Here is a 15247-nt window from a genome sequence, read left to right as displayed (position 1 = left end):
AGCCCAATCCATCATGCAAACCAGCCTCCCATCCATTGACTCTGTCTACACTTCCCGCTGCCTCGACAAAGCAGCCAGCATAATTAAGGAACCCACGCACCCCGGACATTCTCTCTTCCACCTTCTTCCGTCGGGAAAAAGATACAAAAGTCTGAGGTCATGTACCAACTGACTCAAGAACAGCTTCTTCCCCCGCTGCTGCTGTCAGACTTTTGAATGGACCAACCTTGCATTAAGCTGATCTTTCTCTGCACCCTAGCTATGACTGTAACACTACATTCTACATTCTCTCATTTCCTTCTCTATGAATGGTATGTTTTGTCTGTATAGCGCGCGAGAAACAATACTTTTCACTGTATGCTAATACATGTGACAATATTAAATCAAATCAAATTAAACGAGTTCTTGCCAGTCTCGCTACAGGCCCCCCACTGATGTCTCCCGGTCTGCTGCGCTACCCGAGCAGTGCAGCAGGCTGGGAGAATCACCCCCTCCCCCCCACTCCCCTCCCCAACCCCTTATCCTCACACACATGCCAAAAATAGAAAAACTGCTGGGGTCTAGTCGGGCTTCAGAACATATTTTGGGGGGGGGGGGGGGTTTGCTCTAATAGTGTTTATAAATTTACCTTGATCTTTACAACATGGCCTTCTACAAAGAGGTTTGCCCTTCACATTTTGCTATGTTCACGTGAGTTTCAGTATGTAAAGATGGCAAAAAGGTAAACCCATTCAACTCTGAGGTGCCTCATTTAAAATCCAACAGGTTGAGTCTGATGAATGAAATATATTCTGTTTTATGACAGTTGGTAATAGCGCTCTTCATTTGTTCGGTGTTGAGCCCATATTCTATCTTTTTATATTATTTTACATTTCACTCAAATGCCACTGTCAATACAGTGACTGGAAGCAAGATGTTCAATACTGTTCGATATCCTTGGCTGGTTTGAGTGAAGCATATTAAATAGCACTTACACCAGGCAGGGAATACTCAACACAAAAGGCAAACAAATGTTTCTGAGGAATTGCGAAATGTTAAGGGGCTAAAATCACTGCTTTGTATTTCTATTGTTCTTGGTTTTTGCTTCAAATTTCTGTCCTTTGTAATTGCTACTCTGTGCCTGAAATTTTTCTGCATCATAAAACACGCAGGTCACTCGGTCTGTGACGCCTGTGATTGGAAAAATCTCTTGAAGTTTTAATTTTCTTTATTAGTGTCACAAGTACGCTTACATTAACACTGCAATGGAGTTACTGTGAAAATCCCCCTGTCGCCACACTCCGGTGCCTGTTCGGGTACATTGAAGGAGAATTTAGCATGGCCAATGCACCTAACCAGCGCATCTTTTGGACTGTGGGAGGAAAGCAGAGCGCCCGGAGGAAACCCATGCAGACACCGGGTGAATGTTTAGACTCTGCATAAACAGTGACCCAAGCCGAGAATCAAACCAGAGTCTCTGGCGCTGTGAGGCAGCAGTGCTAATCACTGTGCCACACTGCCACCCCATACCTGTCCGAATACCAATTCTTTACCCTTTCTCTGTCTGCTTTCTTTGCAAATGCTCACTTTTTTTCGATGTGATGTTACAGTCACTTCTCAACCTTCTCTAAGACTCAATTGTTGCACCTTTTTTCACAGTGATAACCCCCTCATGCATCTTGAGACATTCCAGTGCATAATCTCTGTGACTTGTTCATAGTAAAAAGTCTCACAACACCAGGTTAAAGTCCAACAGGTTTATTTGGTAGCAAATACCATAAGCTTTGTCTACCATAAGCTATTTGCTACCAAATAAACCTGTTGGACTTTAACCTGGTGTTGTGAGACTTCTTACTGTGCTTACCCCAGTCCAACGCCGGCATCTCTACATCATGACTTGTTCATAGATCAGACATCATATTAAAGTGAACTGTTCAGAGTTACACACAGTACTTCAACTTTGATCTAATCAACATCTTTTAGACGTTTAACATTACATTGATGAATTTATACTCAATGCCGACTATGTGTAAAAAAAATCCTATTTGTCTTTTTATGCCTATTTCTTTTTAAAGTCTAATGTTTAAACGTTGTTGTATCTACACCCTTGACTCTAAAAAGGTAGGAAAGAAAGACTTGCATTAAAGAAGCATTTTTCATGACCACAGGATATCTCAATGGGCTTGTCATGAAGATGTGACGCGTGTATGTGGAATGCTAATCTTTAATTTTGTTGGTTGGCGAGATAAAGAGGCTGGTAATCTCCAGCCATTCACTGCAGCAGGGTGGGAGAATATCGTGGCCGTGAATGGCTGGAGAATTCCACCCACATTGCACATCTTTGAAAGGATTTCTGCCAAGCAAAGACACTGAATTTAGGCTGGCTGCAGAAGTCACCTGACCTACAAATTGGCCAAGTCTGGAATCTACCTTGGATTTGTCAGGAGACATGGCTACAGGCAGTCCGGATGATGGACTTTGTACCTGACATTGTCTGCACTCATTACAAAATGTAAAGGCAATGACTACACTTTCTGACGATAGAAACTACCAAGAACAATGGAGAACTAATAAAGCTATCATACATGGAGGATGAGAAGGACACCTACCTGTTTTGATGGCATCTTGATAACTTTGACAATGGGAGATCAAAGCTCATTTTGTTAACATGGATCACCCCCCCCCCCCCACATTGTGCATGAAAGGCAGATGTCACATGACCAAAACCCCTTTATGAAAAGCTATGATATAAGGTTTCTCTTTGGGCTACTGTATAAGAAGAAGAAGTCTGAAAATGGAGCTGTGACCCTATCTTTCTCCTTGCTATCTTAAGTCCAGAGTCCTATCACTGTTACTTATTGGAATACATCATTGATGTAGAGAAATTCTATCTAAAGGAACTTGGCCTGATGACATCATAGTGGGGCAACAGACAAAGTTGTTGTAAGGGACACTTCAAAATTCCAAAGTAGCATTTTCAGGAAAAAAACAAGGACCACAAAGGACTGCCTCAACCGCCAATGGTGACACGGTGGCACAGTGGTTAGCACTGCTGCCTCACAGCACCAGGGACCCAGGTTCACTTCCGGCCTTGGGTCACTGTCTGCGTGGAGTTTGCACATTCTCCCCGTGTTGACTTGGGTTTCCGCTGGGTGCTCCAGTTTCCTCCCACAGTCCAAAGACGTGCGGGGTTAGGTTGATTGGTCATGCTAAATTGACTCTGGTGTCAGGGGATTAGCAGAGTAAATATGTGGGGTTATGGGAATAGGGCCTGGGTGGGATTGTGGTTGGTGCAGACTTGATGGGCCAAATGGGCCTCCTTTTGCACTGTAGGGATTCTATGGATTCTAACAGTGGCGGCTCATAAACAGTGAGCTTTTTATTTTTTTGCCACTCTATCAGTGCTGCACTAGAGTGTCATTGTTGAATTTTGTTTTGAAGCCCTGGAGAGGAATTTGAGCCTGGTACTTAGTAACTCAGAGGCATGAATGCTACTAACTGAGTCTGTGCTGACAGTCAAAGCTTAGCTTTGAAGAGATTTATCCCCTTGCAGGACTCATTATTTCACTGGACTGACCTAACTGTATTTACAAATTGGCATTTTTCAGAGACTTACAGCTGTTGGGTGGGTTTCACACCTTAGGAAAATGTCCCATTGCCTTTGCAATTCTAAACTTCAAATTATCATCCCCTTCACCAGCTTTAGGCAACACCAATCTAGTTTCTTGATGACATGGGTCCACGTGGAGGTAATGGCCTAATGGTATTATCGCTAGACTATTAATCCAGAAACTCAGCAAGTGTTCTGGGGACCAGGGTTTGAATCCTGCCATGGCAGATGGTAGAACTTGAATTCAATAAAAAAAATCTGGAATTGAAAATCTACTGATGATCACGAATTGTCAGAAAAACCAATCTGGTTCACTGTCGTCCTTTAGGGAAGGAAATCTACCATCCTTACCTGGTCTGGCTTACATGTGAATCCGGAGCCACAGCAATGTGGTTGACTCTCAACTGCCTTCTGAAATGGCTTAGCAGTTCAAGGGTAATGAAGGATGGGCAATAAATGCTGTAAGAAGTTTAACAACACCAGGTTAAAGTCCAACAGGTTTATTTGGTAGCAAAAGCCACACAAGCTTTCGAGGCTCTAAGCCCCTTCTTCAGGTGAGTGGGAATTCTGTTCACAAACAGAACTTATAAAGACACTGCGACAACGGATGAATGAACAGCGCTCGACAATCACCAGGCAAGACTGTTCTCTTCCTGTTGGGGAACACTTCAGCGGTCACGGGCATTCGGCCTCTGATATTCGGGTAAGCGTTCTCCAAGGCGGCCTTCGCGACACACGACAGCGCAGAGTTGCTGAGCAGAAACTGATAGCCAAGTTCCGCACACACAAGGACGGCCTCAACCGGGATATTGGGTTCATGTCACACTATCTGTAACCCCCACAGTTGCGTGGACCTGCAGAGTTTCACTGGCTGTCTTGTCTGGAGACAATACACATCTTTTTAGCCTGTCTTGATGCTCTCTCCACTCCCATTGTTTTGTTTCTTAAAGACTGGATTAGTTGTAAGTATTCGCATTCCAACCATTATTCATGTAAATTGAGTCTGTGTCTTTATAAGTTCTGTTTGTGAACAGAATTCCCACTCACCTGAAGAAGGGGCTTAGAGCCTCGAAAGCTTGTGTGGCTTTTGCTACCAAATAAACCTGTTGGACTTTAACCTGGTGTTGTTAAACTTCTTACTGTGTTTACCCCAGTCCAACGCCGGCATCTCCACACAATAAATGCTGGCCAGCCAGCAATGCCCATGTCCCATGAATTAATTAAGAAAAAATGCAAATATTCTCAAAATCAGTAAGAAATGGAGAATGGGGCAGTAGGTAGTGTTCTTCTAAGAGTAGGACATTAAAATAGAGTTGAGGAGATTTGTTTTGCTGCATTTAATCTGTGCTACAACTGAGATGTGAGTTTGCTGGAAAGCTCTTTTTGTGACATACAGATGGATTAAAATTTAATTCTAACGGAGTGTATCTGTCACCCTTCAGCGAATCCATCTGATTTCCAATCCATCAATTTCAATATAAGGGACAGGAAATCAGGTAAGACTCTGGAAGGGGTAGCTGCTTCACTCCACCAGACAGTGAAGACAAAGATGTACTCCATGAGTCAACGATAAATGCAAGGAGGATAAACTATGAGGAAAGATTTGGGAAATACTGAAGTCTGAAGACTAGATTAAGCCAAGGCACATGACGTATTTAATCAATGAGATAAAGAAAACCCAGAAGGCCAATTTCCCAACATTGCAGGGAACGAGAGATTCATAAATCTAATTTAACTCTGTCATTGGTGCATTAATGTCTATTTAGGAATTAGAAGTTATAAAACACTTTATTAATAGTTAAGAAAGATTTATTTTCTCCACTGAATCATTTAAATGGTAAATATGCAAACTCTTTAAAGACACAGTATGTAAAAGCATTAATATTTTGTGCCAGAGGCTAGTATAGTGTTAGCTCTGTGACCCTGATCCGCAAGGGAATCCTTCTCAAAACATAAGAGAAAGTAAATGTATCAAAACATGGATTGCTGAAAAAGATACTTTTTGTCAAAGTTTTTCATCTTGCACTCATCAGAACACAATGTAAGGGAAATCTCATAGTTTTTTGTTTGTTATTTTTTAATTATTATATTTATAATCAATTATAATTGTATGTTTTTATTATATATGTATTATAAAATATTTTTATAAAATAAAAATAAAATATTATGAATATCTAATATATATTAGATATATAATTAATATAAATTAAATAATTAGTTTAAATAATTTGGTTAATTTTACTTTACATTGTATTCTTGCAAATGTCTTGGTGAACGCAAGACTGAAAAGGTTCAACAAAAAAAGTTTAACTTCATTTATTGGTGTCACAAGTAGGCTTACATTAACACTGCAATGAAGTTGTTGTGAAAGTCACCTAGTCGCCACACTCTGGTGCCTGTCCAGGTACGCCAAAGGAGAATTTAGCACCTAACCAGCACGTCTTTTGGACTGTGGGAGGAAACCGGAGCACCCAGAGGAAACCCATGCAGACATGAGGAGAACATGCACACTTCGCACAGACAGTGACCCAAGCCGAGAATCGAACATGGGGCCCTGGCGCTGTGAGGTAGCAGTGCTAATCAAGTCTCTTTATTCAGCAATACTCAAGTTCTGTCCTACCAAATGAGGTGGAGATGCCGGCGTTGGACTGGGGTAAACAGAGTTTGCAGTAAAAACAGTGTGTTTACTACCAAATGAAAACAGGAATTACAAGAATGCTCTTGAGAGGTCATAGAATCATAGAATCATAGAAACCCTACAGTGCAGAAAGAGGCCATTCGGCCCATCGAGTCTGCACCGGCCACAATCCCACCCAGGCCCTACCCCCATATCCCTACATATATTACCCGTTAATCCCTCTAACCTACACATCTCAGGACACTAAGGGGCAATTTTAGCATTGCCAATCGACCTAACCTGCACATCTTTGGACTGTGGGAGGAAACCGGAGCACCCGGAGGAAACCCATGCGGACACGAGGAGAATGTGCAAACTCCACACAGACAGTGACCCAAGCCGGGAATCGAACCCAGGTCCCTGGAGCTGTGAAGCAACAGTGCTAACCACTGAGCTACCGTGCCGCCCGTATCTGTCGAAGGACAGATCTGGTGAGGCACCTCGAGAAATATCACAATGCTTGGCCACTCGTAGTCTGTTGTCGTAGAATCCCTACAGTGCAGAAGAAGGCCATTTGGCCCATCGAATCCCATCCAGGCCCTATTCCCATAACCCGACACATCTATCCTGTTAATCCCCCTAACACAAGGGTCAATTTAGCATGGCCAATCTACCTAACCCACACATCTTTGGACTGTGGGAGGAAACCAGAGCACCCAGAGGAAATCCACGCAGACACGGAGAAAACGTGAGACTCCGCACAGACAGTGACTCCCGGAGGCTGGAATTGAACCCGGGTCCCTGGCGCTGTGAGGCAGCAGTGCTAACCACTGTGCCACCGTGCCGCCCCAGTCTATCTACATTTATCTACATTCAACAGTCTAGGTGAAGAAATGAGTTTGCAACCTTGTGAAATTAACACAAATCATTCAAATAGTTTGAGCAGTGTGGGCAGAGGATGCAATTGAAAACATCGCAAATGGAGTTGGATCAGTGCTGCAATCGGAAGTTGAAATGGCAATCTAAATTTCAGAGCAATGGTAAACGATTACACTGAATGAAAAACAGAGTGACACAGGGATGCTGCAAAAATAATTAGCAGAGGAAGATTTAATGTCACGGTATATGGAGAAGGAATTAAGAAGCAAATTGAATTCCAGAATACATAGCCAGCATTGAATCATATAAATCAACAGAGATTATGCTCTATAATGCGCTGGTCAGACCTCACTTAGATTGTTAGGATAGATTTTTTGATTGATGGGATTATTTCCGCCGTGGGTCAGAGCTGATTTGGACCAAGTCCAAAGACCTCCAAAAGCACCCTGACAAATCGTTGTTAAAAAAAAGATGAAAAGAGTGATTCTCCCCCACTATTTACGAAGCATTCATTTATTGCAGAAAGCGGGAAAAAGAAGAGAAATAAAAAATGTAAAGCAGGCGAGGTTCAAAGGAAAAATAGGGAGCTTTACGCGTAATAATCGAAAGAGGAGATTACCCAGTGATTTTGTTGAGAAACATATTTAACATGGGTGTCCTGAGGAATAACACTCATATCTGAGTCAGAAGGTTGTTGGTTCAAGCCCCATCTGAGAAACTTGTGCACTAAACCTACCCAGACACTTTAATACATTATTGAGAGAGTGCTACACCACTGAAGAATTCATCTTTCAAACGAGACATTGAATGGAGGCCTCACGTGTTCCCCCTAAGCAGGCATATAAGGTCCCTCGGCACCATTCCAAAGGGGAGTTCTCCCCATCCAGGATGGCACGGTGGCACAATAGTTAGCACTGCTGCCTCACTGCGTCAGGGACCCGAGGTTCGATTCCAGCCTTGGGTGACTGTCTGTGTGGTTTTTACACCTTCTTCCTGTGTCTGTCTGGGTTTTCTCCGGGTGCTCCAGTTTCCTCCCACAGCCCATCAATGTCCACGTTAGGGGAATTGACCATGCTAAGTTGCCCCTTAGTATCCATAGTATTGTGGATTAGCTGTGGTAAATGTGTAGGGTTATGGGGGTGGCGGGGGGTGGACCTGTGTAAGGTGCTCTTTTGGAGAGACGGTGCAGACTCGATGGGCCAAAAGGTCTCCTTCTGTGCTGCAGGAATTGTATGATTCAGCCCTCAGCCAACATCATTCAAAACAGAGTATGGGCTCATTGTTGCATTGTTGTTTATGGGATCTTGCTGTGCACACCACATGACAAAAGTACTTCATTGGCTATAAAACACTTTGGGACTTGCTGAACTGATGAACGATGATGTAGAAATGCATTGATCTTTATTTTTTGTGGCTTTATTCCTCTTTTCTATTCCCTCTCTCAGTCCATCGCACGGTGATACAGTGGTTAGCACTGCTGCCTCACAGCACCAGGGACCTGGGTTTGATTCCCGGCTTGGGTCACTGTTTATGTGGAGTTGCACATTCTCCCCATGTCTGCGTGGGTTTCTTCTGGGTGCTCCGGTTTCCTCCCACAGTCTGAAAGATGTGCTGGTTAGGTGCATTGACCCGAAAAGGTGCTGGAGTGTGGCGACTAGGGGAATTTCACAGTACCTTCATTGCAGTGTTAATGTAAGTCTTACTTGTGACTAATAAATAAACTTTACTTTTACTTTATCTCTCTCTCCCTTGTATCCTCTGTCTGCCCTTTAGCTATACAGGAGTGTAATTTGCATAAAAATGGCCAAACCACAAATTAGGTATCAAAGACAACATTATAAATTCCACAGATATTCAAGACTATAAGTTTTTGTGATGGTCTACTCATTAAAAAGAATTCCCTGGGCCTTCTGCATATCATTATTAATTTAAGGATGCCGCTATCAATTCTCATTCATCTGAAACTATTCTCTGTGTTGCAAAGAGGCTGATAAGTATTCAGATGGTGTGTCTAATGAGTTCATTGTAGACCAATGTTAAAAAAGCCTTTGACCTTCCTCTAGATATTGTAGCCCCGAGTCAGCAATATGTCAGAAACTAACTGAGGACCAAAAGATAGAGGTAATAACGGAAAAAAAGGAAGAAGAGATGGGGAAAGTGGACTGGAAATGAAGTGAATGACAAGACAGAGTGAGAAAGGAAGAAATGAAAGCCTCTGAAGAAAACAAGGAGTTTATTTATTAGTGTCACAAGTAGGCTTCCATTAACACTGCAATGAAGTTACTGTGAAAAATCCCCTAGTCGTCACACTCTGACGCCTGTTTGGGTACACTGAGGGGGAATTTAGAAAGGCCAATGTACGTAAACTGCACATCTTTTAGACTGTGGGAGGAAACCAGAGCACCCAGAGGAAACCCGTGCAGACACAGGCAGAACGTGCAAACTCCGCTCAGACGGTGACCCAAGCTGGGAATTGAACCCGGGTCCCTGGCGCTATGAAGCAGCAGTGCCAACCACAGTGCCACCCCAGGGGAGGGGAAACAGTTGTGCTTCGGCCTACACTGTTCTGTAAGAACAGTGTGCAGTAGGAAACTATTGAGAAAAAGATAAAGAAAATGACTTTGAATCTGCAACACAGGAGCATGTCATTCAACCCAAATCGTCCCCGATGGAGATAATTCTCGACACAAGTAGAGAATTTGCATGTTCTCTCCGTGTCTGTGTGGGTTTCCTCCCACAGTCCAAAGATGTGCACGTTAGGTTGGATTGGCATGCTAAATTGACCCATGTGTCAGGGGGATTAGCAGGGTAAATGCGGGTTATCGGAATAGGGCCTGGGTGGGATTGTGGTCGGTGCAGACTCGACGGGCTGAATGGCCTCCTTCTGCACTGTAGGCATTCTATGGATAAGTCGACACCCACCCTCACTGACTCTTTCCAACTTGCCACTCCCCAACCCAAAATATACCCTTCTCCCACCTGTGTACGTCAAGCCTCCTAAATGTTTCAGTACCATCCGTTTCAGCCCCTCCATGTGGTAGCAACGTCTGCATTCTCTGTCTAAAGTAATTCCATCTAAATTATTTATTTGATCTGTTACATTTATTCCCCCTTGTCCTGGACTCACATGTTCCCCACAGCCTACTTGAAAGAAAAGACAAGCTTGGAGAAATTGTACTAAAGATGATGGAGTAAGATGGGTCCTTTTTATTACTATCTAGAGACCAAACCACACGTTTCCCAATGTTGGCCACAAGTTGCAGCAACTATGCTTCAGTAAATGATTATTAATTGTGTGTACGGATTGCAGCACTCAGTGACAACATTCCAGATAACAAAAGATCTTTACAGCCAGGCAGAGTTATTTTCCGATTTTTCTTTCCCTGCTGCTGGTGCTCTGGAAGTATTTTGCAGTTTTTCTTTTATACTTTTCCAATTCAATCAAATCAAGTCCAATTCAGAGTCTCAACAAGTTGAGACATTTCCGATCCAGGCTGACAAGACAGGGCAAGCGACCCTTTACCCTGTCCTGGGCCTGATCTACATGAGCCAAGCTGATTGGAGGAGGCGCAGGTCTTCCTTCTCCAAGGCTTGATTTTATTTGCATCTTAGCCAAAAGGCCGAGATGTCGCTTGATAAAAATTGCTTCATATGAAAATGAAGTTTATAATGTGACCTAATGACCTCGATCAAGCGCAGGCAACCCATACTACACTTGATCTTAGCCAAAAGGCCGAGAAGCAGTTGCTTAATACACGGAGATATGCAGCAGCTTAAAGATAGGTGGCACAGTGGTTAGCACTGGTGCCTCAAGTGACCACAATTCAGTCAGCTTTAAGGTACTGATGGATAAAGATAAGTGTAGTCCTCAAGTAAAGGTGATAAATTGGGGGAAGGCTACGCATGTGGAGAAGGTAGTCAAGAAGGCATACGGAATGCTTGCCTTCATTGGCCGCGGCATTGAGTTTAAAAGTTGGCAAGTCAAGTTGCAACTTTATAAAACCTTAGTTAGGCTGCACTTTGGAATATAGGGCCCGATTTTACCATCGCGGTGCACCCGTGTTCGGGCGCAAAAACGTGGTAAAGTTGGGCATGAGGCGAGTAGCATGATTCACGCCCGCCTCCGTGCCAGTTCCCCCTTTACCAAGGCCCGAAAATGGCCGCGATTCGGGCCACGCCCAAAACAGGTGTGACAGCCATTTAAATGCATTTGCATGCAATTAGATTGACTTAATGGGCTGCACACCCAACCTTCCCGGCACTTTGCCTTTTACCACCGCGTTCGTCCATCCAGAATCGGCGTGAAGCAGATATGCTCCACTAAAGTCCAATTCGGGCGCTCTAGTTAGTGAGGAGGTAAGTGCTGAAGGTTCTCTGCTTGAGATCGGTGGGGGAGGGGTTGGTCTGCTGCCGCTCTGCCTGAGATCCGTGAGGGGGAAGGGGGGGAGGGACCTGCAATCGGTTTGGGTGGCGGGGCAGGTGGGGGGATAAGGGGGTCAGTAATGTTGGGGGGGTGGGGCAATCATCCGGGAGCGATGTGGCAGGGGAGCCGCATTCTATCATTTATTTTTTCTGCACATGCTCAGGCTTGGAGGTGTCGATCGGAGCTGCAGGATTTTGGGCATGTTAAGCCCCGCCCACAGGCTTCGACAGCATGATTCGGAATCGCTGATTTTTTTTAGGCAGAGTGCGTTTGGGGGCGCCTGAGAACGGGAATAAAAGTCGGATCTGAAACACTCGCAGTTTCAAGTCCGCCCAGCACTTAGAATTAATATGGTGAAATAGGGCCCATAGTGTTCAATCCTGGTCGCCGCACTACCAGAAGGATGAGAAGGCTTTGGCGAGGATACAGAAAAGATTACCAGGATGTTGTCTGGTATGGAGGGCATTAGGTATGAGGAGAGGTTGGAGAAACTTGATTTGTTCTCACTGGAACGACGGAAATTGAGAGGCAACCTGATAAAAGTCTACAAGATTGAGGGGCATGGACAGAGTGGATAGTCAGAAGCTTTTTCCCAGGATGGAAGATTCAATTACTAGGGGGCATAGGTTTAAAGTGCGAGGGGCAAGGTTTAAAAGAGATGTACGAGGCAAGTTTTTTAGACAGAGGGTGTGGGTGCCTGGAAATCGCTGCCAGGGGAGGTAGTGGAAGCAGATACGATAGTGATTTTTAAGGGGCATCTTGACAAATATATGAATAGGATGGGAATAGAGGGATATGGTCCCTGGAAGGGGAGGGGGTTTAATTCAGTTGGGCTGCATGGTCGGTGCAGGCTTGGAGGGCTGAAGGGCCTGTTCCTGTGCTTTATTTATCTTTGTTCTTTGTCCTTTGTTCTCACAGCACCAGAGACTTGGGTTCGATTCCCAACTTGGGTCACTGTCTATGTGGCGTTTGTATGTTTTCCGCATATCTGCGTGGGTTTTCCTCGGGGTGCTCTGGTTCCCTCCCACTGTCCATTTAGCAATGGCCATGCTAAATTCTCCCTCACTGTTCCTGAACAGATGCCGAAGTGTGGCGACTACGGGATTTCCACAGTAACTTCATTGCACTGTTAATGTAAGCCTACTTGTGACAATCATAAATAAATATAAATGAAACTAGTTGGCCTGGTTCCAATGACAGCAGCTCCTGCTGTGTCAGTTACATTCCTGTAGAGGGCAGGCAACTCAAGCAACCTCTTTGAAGGTTTCTTCTTGGGTTGCTGGGGAATGGGACCTGAAAATGCAGTGAGCTATTCAAAAGCCCATTGGCTTGGTGGGACTGGAGGATCCCACTGGCAGGAGGGTCTGTAAAATTCCGCACTCAAATGAAGAAGGTATCCTGCATCGAGAGCGCAGGTCTGGAATTCAGGTTGGGATCTGGACTATTTTCCACTTATGTAAACAGATGGAAAATTGCAAGAACTGAGAACTAAACACAGGCCTGAATTCTGATTTGAGAGTTGATCTCTTGTTGATCCCTGGAGTTGACCAAAGAGCCTCTCTTAAGGTAACAAAGCTGTAGATAAGATATGAGACTGAGCTTTCAGGAGGATTTGCAGAATCACCCATGTTTTGAGTATCTATTCCCCCAGAAGAGTGTTGTAATAATCTCCCATCTTTTCCATTCACTAAATTGATGCTAAAACTAGCCCACATTAAATAGAGATTGTAATATCATTATAAATAGGAATAGGAAAAGGCCATTCAGCCCGTCAAGCCTGCTCCACCATTCGTTAAGATAATGGCTCATCTAATTGTGGCCTTAACTCCACTTTGCTGTCTGCTTCCTGCCCCCACCTCTCTCCCCTATAATACTTAACTCCCTTTCCAATCAAAAATCTAACTCAGTCTTGAATATAACCAATGACCCAGCCTCCACTGTGCTCTGTGGAAGAGAATTCCAACGATGACTGACCCTCTGAGAGAAGAAATTCTTCTTCATCTCCGTCTCAAATGGAAAATCACTTACTTTTAAACTCTGTCCCCGAGTTTTAGATTTCCGCAGGGAAATCTCGCTGGTGTAAAAGCCATTTTGGGTCTCCTGCTTGATTCTCTGCACGGGGCACAGTGGTTAGCACTGCTGCCTCACAGCGCCAGGGGGACCCGGGTTCGATTCCAGGCTTGGGTCACTGCCTTTGCGGAGTCTGCACATTCTCTCCGTGTCTGTGTGGGTTTCCTCCAGGTACTCCGGTTTCCTCCCACAGTCTGAAAGACATATTGCTTCGGTGCATTGGCCATGCTAAATTCTCCCTCGGTGTACCCAAACAGGCGCTGGAGTGTGGCGACTGGGGGATTTTCGCAGTAACTTCATTGCAGTGTTAATGTAAGCCTACTTGTGACACTAATAAATAAACTTTAAACCCTGCCTTCTGTTAGTGAGCCAATCCTTTACCCATGCTAATAAGTCGCCCCAAACACCATGAGCTCCTGTCTGGTTCAGTAACCTTTAAGTGGCACCTTATCAAATACCCTTTGATCTAAGTATACTACATCCACTGGTTCCACTGTATCCACCCTGTTTGTTACATCCTCAAAGTGCTCCAGTAAATTTGTCAAGCACAATTTCCCTGTCTCAAAATCATGTTGGTTTTGATTATATTGGAAGGAAATCGAAGATGGGAAGGAAATGTATTGCTGCTTCTGGTCTCTTAGAAATCTCCCACTTGCTACCAGTCCACATGCTCGCTTCAACCCCCTCCACCTGCTGCGGTGCCTCTCCCCCTTGAAAAGCTTATTTTTTAGTCGCTGGATTTCCCATGCTGCCTGATTACAGTTTATTGCTCTTGTGAAGGAGGTGTACAGGCACTGATTGAAGACTATCACTCCAGAATTACGTGGAATAATAATCTTCAACATTTTTCTGTCGAGTATTCCCCTTGATATTTGAACGTAAATTCTGCATTTATAGCCACATTAACATTTGGCTGCTTTGACAACTTGTATTCATTACCGCTGACATCCTGCATAACTCTCACACTCTCTAGTTTCACATCCTGACTGATCTCTCGCTTATCAAATCTTGCTCCGTGTTAATTCATATACCTAACCTGCACACTGAACTCTTGTCAGGTCCAGATTAACCCTGTCATTTTTCTGGACATTTGCGGTCAGGTGCAGTGCTGGGGGAGGAATTGAAATCATTCATTTTGACAACTTTACTGAGCTTGATGTGTTTGTGATTGGAACATTGACTGCAGACCTCCCATCAACAAGCAGAATAGAGGGATAGAGAAAGAGAAGAAAGAAAGAGAGAAAGAGGCCAGAAATGTCCCGTTCCGCCTGCTACAGGAATCGGAGCAGGTGAGGGGCAGACCATGGAAAGGTCCGTTGATCTCGTGTGGGATTTTCCGGTTTCGGGATAAGTGAGACCGTAAAATCCCACCCAGAGAAGAGAGAAAGAGAAGGAAGAGAGAGAGAGAAGAAAGTGAGAGAGCGAAGGAAGGAAGGAGGAGAGGGAGGGAGAGAGAGAAGTGTGGAAGAGGTAGAGGGAGAGGGGGAGAGAGGAAAGGAAGGGAGAGAGAGAGAGCGAGAAGGATGGAAGGGAGAGAGACAGAGAAGGAAGGAAGGGAGGCAGGAAGGAAAGAAGGAAGGAAATGAATAAATTATGTTGGATGAGAGCAACGCTTTTCTCCAGTGTGAAATCTCTCAGTGCTGCTCCAGTCAGAGACCAGAGTGCCAAC

The 15247-nt window shown here is 44.4% G+C and overlaps 2 pseudogenes; both read right to left on the bottom strand.

Annotated features, from left to right (window-relative positions):
* The window catches only part of LOC144479891 (cytochrome b-like), a 130387-nt pseudogene that overhangs the window by 77977 nt on the left and 37163 nt on the right, over positions 1 to 15247 (bottom strand).
* On the bottom strand, positions 10723 to 10830 carry LOC144480089 (U2 spliceosomal RNA; annotated as a pseudogene).

The sequence above is a fragment of the Mustelus asterias genome, chromosome 27 (assembly GCF_964213995.1).
Source record: "Mustelus asterias chromosome 27, sMusAst1.hap1.1, whole genome shotgun sequence".
Lineage (NCBI taxonomy): Eukaryota > Metazoa > Chordata > Chondrichthyes > Carcharhiniformes > Triakidae > Mustelus > Mustelus asterias.
The sequence above is the reverse complement of the archived record's forward strand: the minus strand, read 5'-3'. Positions and strand labels throughout refer to the sequence as shown.